The sequence below is a fragment of the Nicotiana tabacum genome, chromosome 14 (assembly GCF_000715075.1).
Source record: "Nicotiana tabacum cultivar K326 chromosome 14, ASM71507v2, whole genome shotgun sequence".
Taxonomy (NCBI): Eukaryota; Viridiplantae; Streptophyta; class Magnoliopsida; order Solanales; family Solanaceae; genus Nicotiana; species Nicotiana tabacum.
Genome location: NC_134093.1, coordinates 5021442 through 5034621, shown reverse-complemented (window position 1 = coordinate 5034621; position 13180 = coordinate 5021442). Strand labels below are relative to the sequence as shown.

At 38.3% G+C, this 13180-nt stretch overlaps 1 non-coding gene across 1 annotated transcript; it reads left to right on the top strand.

The window, feature by feature from the left end:
- Positions 1 to 7110: 7110 nt before the first annotated feature.
- LOC142169255 (small nucleolar RNA R71) lies at positions 7111 to 7217 on the top strand. Its single transcript, XR_012698965.1, has one exon. It is a non-coding gene; the product is annotated as a small nucleolar RNA R71 (small nucleolar RNA).
- The last annotated feature ends 5963 nt before the right edge of the window (positions 7218 to 13180 follow it).

The following is a 13180-nucleotide window of genomic DNA, read 5'->3' as shown; positions in this document are numbered from 1 at the left end:
TCCACTGTGCGACACGAGATCTGTTGCGAGCAAAATCCCTCGCTACGCCTGTTCCTGCTTCGCTTTTCATTCTGTTTCTTGTCTTTGTCCTCAATAATTACCTTATCATTATATAATCATAATCCCATTGTTTTAGTGCATTAATTACACTTTAAATATTTACTTTGCTCCAATTTCATCTCCAATGTAACTACACATAAAATTAACCCAATTAAGCACACATATAATATAGTTTAGCATTAAAGCACCTAAAATGTAAGGTAAGTAATGCACTAAAAATATGGAATTATAGCCAAACATCACTACTCCACACTTAAATGTTGCTCGTCCTCGAGCAATCAAACTACACTTTATATAGACACGACCTTTTTAAATAATTCTCCTAACTCATCACACCAAGAATCTTTAAAATAGACTAAGCACAAGAGTGTAATATCTTCACCTCAAAATTTGGCTCACAAGTACCATGCATTATTTATAACTCACTTACTTACTCCAACATAGAGGTCAATGATATTATCTTTTCTTCATGAATCAAGTGCCCTCACACAACAAAAGAAATTAGTTCCACACACAATAAAATTTAAGAACATAGGAACTCAAGATAGGAAGAATTCACTCACTCTCAGAAATAACATTCATATGCCACAAAGAATGCAATATAGGCTTGCCCGTAGTGTATTACTCTATTAATCGAGCTCATTCAGTCTAGGATCAAATAGGACTTTAATTGGTTGTAATGTAGGTTGCGGGTCGGGTAAGATACATTTGGATATAAGAGTCGCTACACCTCACTAAGTACTTTAATACATATACTTTAACATTCAAACCCATACTTATGTCAAACCATACTCCACCATCACATCAATGTATATTAACTTCATACATCTTTAAGTACAATTACATCAAGAGTCACCACTATCAAGGAATATTTTTCATGCAATACAACTATTTTTTTCTTTTCTTTTTCACTTCAAGTGGCTCTTATTTTTTTCAAAACAATGCACCTTTATCCTTATTTCATTAATTCCACTCAAAAACCAAACCAACCACCCCACACTTTAACTTTTACAAAGTTCATAAGAATTCAAGTGCTTATGAGAGGTTAAAAGGTTCAAATAGATAGTTAATTCAAACAAATGGGTAAAGCTTGTAATGTGGTTGCCAAAGAAGCAGGATTACAGGCTCAAAGGGTTAACTACGATACATAACAATTAGGTGGGTAAAAGCATATAACTGGCTCAACAAAGAAACGCCTATATCACTTCCACGACTGAACAAAACTACTATTTCGCTTTGCAAACATACGGGGCAAGTTCTAGACATCAAATGCAATGCACAGAATTACACACAAATCTCACACACACATGGCACATAACTCACTCAGGATTAGATTCATCAAGACACTCTAGTCAAAGCAGTTAAGCAAATTTAAGGTACTTATACAAGAGTCAAAAATTGAGCATAAGCGTCACAACTAAAGTACTCACTATTCTCAAGATATAACAAAGTCAAGAGATATTTCTTCAATTCAATTCATCTCACAATGGATCCAACTCCTAAAATAAATAAAACTAACTACACCACACCCGGTTCAAACAAAATCCTTGAAAAAGAACTGCGGCACGAAGAAAAATCAAGAGGAAATTACTATACTACCTACAAAGAAAATCTTTTTGTCCTTTTTCTTTAGACTTAACTCCCTCAAGAAAACTGTCTAGGAGATCCATCGTCGGGAAAGGTCCAATCTTTCTACTTGTTTTTTTTTTTTGATTTTTCATAGCTACTAAAATACTACACAACTACGAAAATAGAAATAAGATGTTAACATTTTTCTATATCCCACTACTAATTATCTAGAGAATTCTCCCACCCCATACTTAAAAGAGTGCAGTGTACCCAATGCATAAATAAAGCAAAACAATAATGAGGGTGGACAATAAACTCCCTGAAAGGCCAAGGGCGAAGCAATCATGGCTCACGGGGTACTCAGACTTCTCCCAGGCATGGTCCTTAGTGTGACATCTTATCTAACTCGCTTTTGCACTCTTCCAATGGCTTTTTCTCCCATGCGTATAATCCTACAAAAAAAAACAAATACTACGCCAATTATAATATAAAAATAAAAATAGAAGAAAGCAGTAAAGATGGGTTGCCTCCCAACAAGCACCCGATTTCACGTCGCGGCACGACACAGACAATCAAATTTAAGGTTCACTCAACATTTTTGGCTCTTGCAAATGAGTCATCGATACCACATTTTCCTCATTCATGCCCAAGTAATGTTTCAACCTTTGACCATTGACTCTAAACTTGCGAGAACCATCTTCTGATGCAATTTCTACGGCTTCGGTGGGATGCATCTCTCGCACATGGAATGGTCCTGACCATATTGACTTCAACTTTCCCGGAAACAACTTCAATCTCGAATTGTATAATAATACCATATCTCTAGGTTTAAAACTTTGCTCAAGAATGTTTTTGTCATGCACCAGCTTCATTCTTTCCTTATATAACCTTGTACTCTCAAAAGCATGGTAATAGAACTCGTCAAGATGCAGCTCGGTGACTATACTCGTTCTAGCGGCCTCCAAGTCCAGATTTAATTGTCGTAATGCCCAGAAGACTTTATGCTCTAACTCCACCGGTAAGTGACATACTTTTTCAAACACCAATTTGTACGATGACATGCCAATCGGAGTTTTGAATGCAGTGCGGTAGGCCCATAGCGCATCATCCAATTTTCTCACCCAATCAGTCCGAGTAACATTTACAGTTTTGGTCAAAATACTCTTGATTTCTCTGTTTGACACCTCCACTTTCCCACTTGTTTGTGGGTGGTACGGAGTAGCAACCTTATGGCGAACGCCATATTTCTCTGACAACTTTGCAAAGGCCCTGTTGCAGAAGTGGTGCCTCCATCACTGATGATCGCTCTTGGAGTATCAAATCGGGTGAAGATATTTTTTCTCAAGAAACCAATAACTCCCTTCGCATCATTTATTGAAAGTGCCACGGCTTCTACCCATTTCGAGACATAGTCCACAGCTACCAGTATGTACTTGTTACTATATGAGCTGACAAATGGTCCCATAAAATCGATTCTCCATACATCAAATACTTCCACCTCTTGAATTGGGTTCATGGGCATCTCATGTTGGCGTGAAATATTCCCTGTCCGTTGGCAGTCATCACAGCTTTTCATCCAGAAGTGTGCATCTTTAAACAACATCGGCCAATAAAAACCCGACTCTAACACTTTAGCAGTTGTCCTTACTCATCCAAAATGACCTCCATACGGGGAAGCATGACATGCCTTCAAAACAGAAGGTTGGTCTATCTCGGGAATGCATCTCCGGATCATGTTATCAATACAAATCCTAAACAAATATGGTTCATCCTAGAAATACATGCGACAATCACGAAAGTACTTTTTCTTTTGCACAAAGGACATGTCATAGGGAACAATACCGCTTGCCACGTAATTTGCAATATCTGCATACCATGGCGTTACCTTAAGGCTCGTGGCTAAAATTTGTTCATCTGGGAAAGTCTACATGATCTCTTCCACCTCAACCTTCTTTTCAGCTCCTTCAAGCCTGGACAAATGATCAGCAACTTGGTTTTTCGTTCCCTTTCGGTCACGGATTTCCAAGTCGAACTCTTGCAGCAGTAGCACCCATCGAATTAGGCGCAGCTTTGACTCCTTCTTTTCAATTAGGTACCTGAGAGCAGCATGGTCAGTATAAACAATTACCTTTGAGCCTATCGGGTATGACTTGATTTGGTCAAAAGCGAACACTACTGCTAGTATCTCTTTCTCTATCACTGTGTAATTCAGTTGGGCACCACTCAAGGTTCTATTTGCATAGTTGATTGGATGCATGACTTTATCTTTTCTCTTCCCAAGAACTGCTCCCACAGCATAGTTGCTTGCATCACACATCAACTCAAAAGGTTGTCCCCAGTCGGGTGCCACTATGATTGGTGCAGTCACCAGTCTCTTTTTTAGCTCCTCAAACGCTACCCAACAGTTATCAGAAAACACAAAGGGGTGATCTTTTTCAAGCAATTTACATAAAATTTTCGCAATTTTGGAGAAATCTTTTATAAACCGCCTATAAAAGCCGGCGTGACCAAGGAAACTTCTTATAGCCTTGACAGAAGTGGGTGGAGGTAACTTCTCAATTATATCAACCTTAGCACGGTCCACTTCAATACCCTTACTTGACACTAGATGTCCCAAGACTATACCTTCTTGTACCATGAAATGGCATTTTTCCCAGTTCAGTACCAGATTAGTCTCCATACACCTCTTCAATACTCTTTTCACGTTCATGAGGCAATCATCGAATGCGTTCCCCACCACTGAGAAGTCATCCATAAAAACCTCCATTATTTCCTCTACCATATATATGAAAATGGTCATCATGCACTTTTGGAATGTGGCGGGTGCGTTGCATAAGCCAAACGGCATTCTCCGAAAGGCATAGATGCCATACGGGTAGATGAACGACATTTTCTCTCTATCCTGTGGGGTAATAGAGATCTGGTTATACCCTGAGTATCTATCTAGGAAGCAAAAATGGGACCTCCCCGCTAATCTGTCTAGCATCTGATCAATGAATGACAGTGGAAAATAGTTTTTTCGAGTGGCTTTGTCTAATCTTCTGTAGTCCATACAAATTTGCCATCCTGTGACTGTTCTTGTTGAGATCAGCTTGTTGTTCTCATTTTGCACAATTGTCATTCCACCTTTCTTTGGCACACACTGAACTGGGTTAACCCAGTTGCTGTCGGAGATGGGGAAAATGATTCCCGCATCTAACCAGTTGATCACCTCCTTTTTCATGACTTCTTTCATGTTGGGGTTCAACCTTCTTTGATGTTCTCTGGATGGTTTGTGCCCATCTTCCAGAAAAATTTTGTGCATACAGAAGGCCAGGCTGATCCCCTTAATATCTGCAATGGTCCAACCAATTACAGTTCTGCACTCTATTAACACCTACAAAAGTTGTTTTGCTTGTACATCTAACAAACCAGATGAGATAATAACAGGTAAAGTCGAGTTAGGTCCTAAGAAAGCATACCTGAGGTGAGATGGTAGTGGTTTCAATTCCAACTGTGGTGGCTCTTTGATCGATGGCTTAGCTGGAGGAGTCTGTCTCTCTTCTAAGTGTAAAGACTCGAATTCAAGCTCTCTTTTCCAGTATCCTTGGCCTTCAAGAGCCAACACCCACTCTGCCATGTCCTCACCATTTACCTCTTCTAAGTTCATGAGGCAGGCCGTAAGAGGATCTTTTTTATTAAGTGCCTCATCATCTTCCTCCATGATCACATCCACAACTTCTATCAAAGAGCAATTTTCAAACTCACTGGGTCGCCGCATAGACTTTTGCACATTAAGTGTTATCTCTTCATCATTCAGTCTCATCATTAGCTCCCCAGTTTCATAATCAATTAGAGCTCTTCCAGTGGCCAAGAATGGCCTTCCCAAAATTATGGGAATCTCCTCGTCAACCCGGCAATCTAGAATGACAAAATCTGCTGGAAATACAAACTTTCCAAACTGCACCAGTACATCATCAAGTATACCTGATGGCCTCTTCACCGTTCGGTCGGCTAGCTGTAGTAACATGGACGTGGGTCTTGCTCTTCCAGTGCCTAACCTTTTATAGATATCCAAGGGCATCAAGGTTATGCTCACCCCCAAATCACAAAATTCTTTAGCAAAAGCATAGCTGCCTATTGTGCATGGGATTGTGAAACTCCCTGGGTCGGACAACTTCTAAGTTATGGCTCTTGTCACGACAGCACTGCATGTCTGAGTTAGTGTAACAGTGGCGAAGTATTGAATGTTGACCTTGCGAGACATCAAGTCCTTCATCAATTTTGCACACAGGCATCTCCCACAAGGCGTCAATCAATGGAATGTTCACCTGGATTTTATTCGACATCTCCATGAATTTCTTATACTGCTAATCCTTCTGATATTTGGCTAATCTCTGTGGGAAGGGTGTTGGAGATCGCTTCTTTCCTGTGACTTGAGTTTGATCCTGCTTGGGCACTGTTTCTAATGCCTTCTATTGCACTACCTCAGTCTCCTCCGCAACCTCTTTTTCTTTGTTTGTTTCCTCTTGTGCATGTTGTACTGTTACCTCTGTTAACCCTGTTGAATCATCTAACCCAATTGGTACTGGCATAAGTATCTCAGTTGGTCAGCTTCCTCGAGCAATTGCTTGCTCTAGATCAAGATCTCTACCATTTCGTTGACTCACTGCCATAAGCTGCTTCGGGCCCTGCACTTTTGGATTGACATGTGTATCTGCAGGTAACGTCTCTTGGGGACGATTATTCAGAGCCATTGATATCTGCCCTAATTGAATCTAAATACCTTTTATCACCGAGTCATGTGCTTCCACCTTCTCTTGCATTTTTCCATTGGACCCAATCAGTTGTTGCAGCATACCTTTAATTTCAGACAACCCATCATCTTGTCTCACTATCTGTTGTTGTTAAGGCTGTTGATAAGCTAGCTGTTAATTTTGCTGATTGTATCTTTGGTAAGGCACAACTTGACCCTGTGGTCGCATAGCTCCAGGATTGTTGTTATTATTATACTGATGTTGTGCCGGTCTATACTGCTGATTTTGCTGCCCCCAATTCTGACCACCTTGCCTTTGTCTTCCATAGTTGCCCACATAGTTCATATTTTCCTGATATTTCTGGTTATCACTTTCACCACTTCACGAGCCCACATATGGTTGGTTAATACATGGTGTACATAAGCCTTCATTAGTCATGTCAATTATATGTACCTGCTTCTGGCCTGATTCGTCAATCTTCTTGGTGAGGATACTCATTTGCATCATCACAGTGGCCATATTCTTGGCTATGGAGTTTTTTGGGTCCAAAGCCACTGAGTGAACTACAAGGGTGATTATAGTGTCTCTTGTCATCCATCCTGAGTTTTGAGCCATTTTATCTCGCAGGACCTTACACTCTCTAAATGATTTGCTCAAAAATGCTCCTATTGCTGAAGCATCAACATTGGCCTTCAAGCTATCTGCCAATCCCATATAAAACCTTTGTCCCAACATCTGATCTGGAATGCCATGATGTGGACACTTAACCAGCATCCCCTTGAACCTCTCCCACGTTTCTTGTAGTGTTTCAATTGGTTTCTGCCTGAAGCTCAATATCTCATCAACTTGCTTGGCATTCTTATTTGGTGGGTAGAACTTATTCAAGAACTGCTTGACCAATTCCTCCCATGTGGTGATGGAATTTATGGGGAGCGAACTGAGCCAAGTCTGAGCCTCCCCAGTGACTAAGAATGGAAACAATAACAGTTTGATTGCTTCCGGTGTCACATTTGGTTGTCTTTGAGTGACACAAATTGACAAAACATTTTTTAGATGCTGCTGTGGATCTTCAATGTATGACCTTGAGAACAGTCCCTTGTTCTGCAGCAGATGTAGCATGTTGTTTGTGAATTGAAATGTCTCCGCTTGTATGTTCGGGACTGCAATTGCGGATGCCAAATTTTCAGCGGTGGGTTGTGCCCAATCATACAAGGTCGTTTCTGGAACAAGAGGTGCTACACCCTGATTGTTCAGGCCAGTCACATTGTTTCGGTTGTTTTGGTCGTCTATTACGTCACCCATGTCTAGTTTGATTCGTTCTGTTGAGTTCTGTTGCCGTTTGTTCTTCTTGTTTGCACGATTTAATGGCTTGAAAACTTTCTCAGGATTCGATAATGCTTCAAATAGTGCACCAGTTCTTGAGGAGTTTCTAGGCATGCACCTATAACACCCAAGAGTACAAACGTTAGACTTTCAATATAATTAATTTAAAATGAAAAAAATTGATTAAACTAAGAATCCTAGAAATTCTTCTAGTTGTAATTAATAACACCGTTAATTCCCCGGCAACGGCGCCAAAATTTGATCATGCCCAACTATGCCTCCTAAGAGGTCTAGCGGTCGTTACAAATATAATCTGGTTTACAAGTCCGGAGTCGAATCCCACAGGGAATTAACCTACTAATTACAACCACTAGACTCGTATGAATTCAAGTAATCAACCTTCAAAAATATTAAATAATGAATTGAGTGTTTAATAACTAAGAGCAAAGTAATTAAAATGTAGTAATTTATAACTAACAGAGGAAAGGTTGTGGACAAGATTTGGAACAGTCTAAGGTTATGATTTCCCCTATTGTCGGAATCCTCCTCGCTACGTTTCCTATAAATTTGCCTAAGTATTCTCTACCGATCGTGAGTATTTTGAGTATCATATTTCTCTTCAGAGTAACTACCACAATTTACTAGACGTATTCTTCCAAACTACGCTAGCTGGTTCTAATTCACCGCTCACTAGGATCGCACCAAGATTTTGTTATTCCTAATCCTACCTTTAAACCCTCTGTATTAAGTGCTCACGTACGTTAGGAGTGATGTTGTTCAACAACTACCTAAATATGTATTCTTTTCCCAGCAATACATACTAAATAGGCACAGTCGATTGAGAGCTCTTCAATCAACCACAATGTAAACGTAGTTGAATAAGTAGAGAAAAAGCAAAGGCAAATCTATATTAAACCTAGTAGAAAATCATCCTCCAATAGGTTCCATCAAACTCTAGATTAGAAGTTTAGCTACCCATATTCGTAGTAACAATTTTTAAGTATTTTGCAGAAACAAATTACAAAGAAAAGATGAAAGAATGAAGAACTCGATGATTCTCTCCTCATAAAAGTGTTCCACGTGATGTTCTTGCCTCCGGTCGCCAAAATCTCCTCTAAAAATGATGTTTAATGCCTATTTATATGTGTAGGGAAAAGACCTAGATGAAATAACCAAGTCGAAAATCAAAAAGGAGACAAAATAGGCTTTAAAACCCGGAGCACGCGAACACCTCGCCACAGACCGCGCGGCGCCAGCTCAAATGCACGCTCCATCTCACCTCAGGACTCGCGGCGTGATCTTCATTGCGTGCCTCACCTCGCTGTATACTGTGCCTCGCAAGCTCTAACGCGAGCTTGATCTCGCTTTAACCCAGGCGACGCGAGCTCTCCATCTCGCTTTCCACTATGCGACGCGAGAACTGTTGCGAGCAAAATCCCTCGCTACGCCTGTTCCTGCTTCGCTTTTCATTCTGTTTCTTGTCTTTGTCCTCAATTATTACCTTATCATTATATAATCATAAGCCTATTATTTTAGTGCATGAATTACACTTTAAATATTTACTTAGCTCCAATTTCATCTCAATATACCTACACATAAAATAAACTCAATTAAGAACACATATAGTATAGTTTAGCATTAAAGCACCTAAAATGTAAGGTAAGTAATGTACTAAAAATATGAAATTATAGCCAAACATCACTATCCTATAACAACAACAGAAAATAGAAGGTGTGATCTTCCGCTTAAAAAATTAAGATGCTGTAAATATTTATGAAGCCATACCTTAAACTTTTCAAATAAGAAGTGCTCCTTGAACAACCATTCTCAATCACTCTTGTCGACCTCTCTGGCACATCCTTTAGAACGTCGCGCAATGGCTTAGACTTCACAATCATGCGCAACGACCCTTTCCAGTTATTCCATAACCTTTTTTTTATGTTTCAAGACATTATCTCTTTGACCATTTATGTCAGCACTATCAAATTTGTCCTATAATATTTTAAAAATATCATCAAACAGGTGTAACTCAAAAGTTTTAAATAAACAAAAAAATAAAAACTGAACCAACAATATGAAATTAAATATTTGAGAGTTACTAGTAACAAATTAATTTATCTCTTAAGATGACATGATTATTAAATGTGAAAACATGCTCGACATCATAATTTGATATTATATGAACATTTCCAAAACAATATGAGAGGAGAGTAGATTCATCGATATGATTTATAGATGTGTTCTTTATATTTATAGATTTCCATCTCTAGCAAATACTTTCATTAGGAGGAAAAATCTCATTCTGGATCTTAATTATTACTCAATAACGAAACTGATCTTTGGATGCTATCCTTAATCATTTCTATTTGTACTATAACTTAAAGCCTAAATAGACGAAAGCATTAAAGATTATCATTGGTCGCTAGGTTTATGCACCAAACTATCATACAAAAAAATAGTTTACTCACAGCAACGTGAATCTTAAGGAACAAATGTTAATAAATGAGAAAAACTCTATCGAAAGGAGAAGGCACATATTCATTAGTGGTTGTACAAAAAGCTCAACGTTCTCTAAGCACATGCATGCTCTATCTGATGTAGGAAAGCAGGCTGCTAAAAGATTTAGCCAACAAAGCCTTATTTTACTAATTGACAAATTTGTTAGGCAAAGTATCAGTGACAAGTTTCCAAGCTAAACAAAACGACTGCACCTATATATGCCGAGGAGTTTCCACTTTTGCATATAGAATTCCTAGTGGAATTCAGTATTAAGTAATGTCGAATGTCAATCAAGTCACCTGAAATAACTATAAAGAATCATGTCACCTCAAATATACTCTAACATTGTACCAACTGACAGCTTACTATAAATGAAATAGAAGACAATAACTATATATGCTGATGAATTTCTACTTTCAGTTTATTATTCCTAGTGGTATTCGGTATGTCTTGGAAGGCCATAGTTGATTTACTCTCAGTGAGAGTACACCATTTATAACTTGTCCAAGAAAAATTATTGGATATGACTACAGAGAGTGAAATCAAATTTATCTCATTCAGTTTGCCCAAGAAAGTTTGATGTGTCATTCTTGCTGGATGACTACTATGGAAAAATGTCATTACAAACATATCAAACTTATCTTACACAGTTGCTTGTCCATCTCCCTAAGTATCACTTCCTGCCCAGCGAGGAGGAATTTCATATTTTTATTTATTTATTTATTTACCTTTGGATGCTAAAGAGAAATGGATATTTTTCTCAGTTTATGATGCAGAAGAAGTAGGATATTGGGGTTTTTCTGGAAAGCACAATAAACTATATGTTTCTACTCATTTAATTTTCTTTTCGAATTCTTACAAACCAAAAAAAAAGAACTCGATAGATGCAATGATGTAAAGTCACTAGTATTTTCTTTTCATTTGTGAAAGAAGAAAAGGAGAAGTCAAAACAACAAGGTAATACTTTAAATTCTTACAGTAATAGCTTCCCACATATGGTCCAGCTTATATTCTTCGATGTCCGCCCATGAGTGTACGCACAATGGACACATATTACGGTCACGAACTAATATACCTAAGTGTCTCACAAATGAGGTCGAATGCTTCTTCAACTTTTCTCCAACTTGAAGTCCTAGAACATTTTTACACATGTTCTTTCCTCTCACTTTTTTTGCCTTTTCAGACTCACATGGACCTGCTAATTTCAAATTTAAGTCAAACAATAAAAAAGTGCCAGTGCAATAACAACAAAAAATATATTACAACTTGAAACAGTGAAATACTTATTTCGTTTCTCGGAGTGTCTTGCATCACTTCAACTTCTTGCGGGAGGAAAACATCATCTTCTATAGGATCAAAACCAAAAGGTGCAAGACTCTTATTCTGGGCTAGCTCGTTCAGATAAGAAACTGCTGCATTACGATTTTTACTTTTGCCAATCGGGAGTCTCTGTTCAGCATTTACTCTTACCGAACCCAAAGTTCTAAAGCTTTGCCCTCGTCCCCTTGCTAAGGCGCCAGGTGCAACGTGTGAATGCTTAACCGTCTTCGTTGTAGATTCCATTTCAAACTTTTGAGATTTTGATGGATTCATCTCAACCTAATACAACAAAAGAAAGCAGAATATTATCGTCATAGATACACTTATAACGATCGGTTTCAAATCCTTTCATTAGAATTTGGTGGTTAAAAGTCAATGTTCTTGTAGTGTTCCATTTATTATCATACTTAATAAGTATTCAGGTGTCACTTTTAATTTTATTGTGCGCGTGTGCGTTTTCTTTCTTAATAAAATTGATGTTTATGCTCGATACTTTTGCTATCCAACTTCTAAGCATATTGCTTGTGGTTATATATATATATGGTCGTTATGGATTCGGTTTAATTTTCTTATCACCTTAATAATGTAAATAATTATTACGCTATCAGTAGTACAATTTAACCTGTTGTTTAAGCTTCACGAATAATGCAGTCCCTTGATATCAGTTAAACTGATGTTTTTGCTCCAGTACTTTTACTTTTTCCGTTTTAACACATATATTCTACTTGCTAATGATTATGGTCGTTAGACTCGGTTTATTTTGCATTTGCTTATATTCTTAACAACTTCACTACTATAAAAGGAATTAAAAAAACCACACTGCCCATCAACCTGACATGCATATGTATGATGGATTACAATGACAGCATAATTGTTTTATCTATCGATATAATTGAATCGTCTATAATAGGTAACTACTCTACTTTTTTATCATGCATATCAGCCTTGCTATGAAAAGTACTTACTAATTATTGTATGTCAACTTAATTAACTCGATGAGGTAAACCATGTGTAACGACCCGACCAGTCGTTTCGAGAGTTGTAGCTCCGTTCCCCTTTTTTCTGCTCATTTTTGTGCTTCGCTATTGTTTTATGACTTATCGGGTTAGTTGGTTCGGGTCCGGAGAGAATTCAGAGTGAATTAAGACACTTAGTCTCTTAATTGAAAGTTTAAGTTGAAAAAAGTCGATCGGATATCGACTTATATATAAACGACCTCGGACTCGAATTTTGATGATTCTGTTAGCTCCATTTGGTAATTCTGGACTTAGGAGTGTGTCCGAATTGAGATTTGGAGGTCCGGAGTAGAATTAGGCTTGAAATGGCGAAAGTTAGAAGTTTATAAAGTTTGACCGGGAGTGGACTTTTTGATATCGGGGTCGGATTCCGATTCCGGAAGTTGGAGTAGGTTCGTGGTGTCATTTATGACTTGTGTGCAAAATTTGAGATCAATAGGACGTGGTTTGATAGGTTTCGACGTCGTTTGTAGAATTTGGAAATTTCAAAATTCATTAGACTTGAATCCGTGTGGAATTCGTATTTTTTTATGCTGTTTGAGGTGATTTTTGGATTCGACTACGTTCGCATAATGTTAAAGACGTGTTGGTATGTTTAGTTGAGGTCCCGGAGTCCTCGGATTGATTTCGAGTGGTTAACGGACCAAGGATTGAAGT